Source organism: Arachis duranensis, chromosome 7 (genome assembly GCF_000817695.3).
Source record: "Arachis duranensis cultivar V14167 chromosome 7, aradu.V14167.gnm2.J7QH, whole genome shotgun sequence".
In the NCBI taxonomy this organism is placed as follows: domain Eukaryota; kingdom Viridiplantae; phylum Streptophyta; class Magnoliopsida; order Fabales; family Fabaceae; genus Arachis; species Arachis duranensis.
The window spans coordinates 16,451,119-16,452,287 of NC_029778.3; positions in this window are offsets into that span (position 1 = coordinate 16,451,119).

Genomic DNA, 1,169 nt, shown 5'->3' on the forward strand with positions numbered 1-1,169 from the left:
GGAGCAAGTGGGACGAACCACAACCCTTGCTACTGCCCAGGTATCTCAAGCATTAACCCGGAGCAAGCGGGACGAACCACAACCCTTGCTATTGCCCAGGTATCTCAAACATATATTCATTCAATCTCGTTTCCTATTATCAATCCTCATTGTTATCAAATCTCAAACATTAACCTGGAGCAAGTGGGACGAACCACAACCCTTACTACTACCCAGGTATCACAAATACATTCATTCAAAACTCCATAATTAACTCATTTATCATAAACATCATTTTTTCGTACCATACCCGGAGCAAGTGGACAACGCCACTGCCTACTACCCGGGGTTACACATCACATTTCAACATTTTCCATTATTATCCATTTAACACATTCATTCATTAATCATATATACATTTATTCTCAGCCATAATCAATAATGGCTTTGCCGTGACCCGGCAATAACTCAGCCATCCGGCTCATGGTTCAATCAAGAACCAGCCATTTATCAATAGATATAGCCCTTCGGCTCATGGCATACACGGTACTCTTACCGTCATCCTCCATATCTCATATAATCATCGTTGATCATCATTGATCATAACTTTTCCCCTTGCTTCACTCGCAAGTTATCTCATTCACTAGCCCTTTTCTAATAGCTAGGCATATCATAAAGATTTAAGATATAAGTGGTGAGATCGGAGGCTTAGAAGTATGAGATTTGGCTTTTAAAACTCAAATATCAACTTTGGCATGAAGACAATGCCACGCGTACGCGTACTCCACGCGCACGTGTGGATGTCCTTAAAAACTCATCGACGCGCAAGCGTCATGCACGCTAACGCGTGTATTAAAAATCTGCCAAATCGACGCGCACGCGTCAACCACGTGTACGCGTAGATACTCTCGTGCCCCAGGCACAAAGCTGGCACAGTTCTGGCACAACTCTTTGGAAAATGGCTGGGCATTGGGTGCAGCACTATCGGCGCGTCCGCGCACATCACGCGCACGCGTGGATGGCGTTTTCTGGAAGATCGGCGCATACGCGCCAAGTGCGCCCACGCGCAAGGGGTTGTTCTGCTAAAAATTTTCTAAGTTAAAAACTGCAGAATTCACAGATTCAACCCCCAATCTTCCGACGGACATAACTTCCTCATTTTAAATCGTTTTTCACCCGTTCTTCGAACT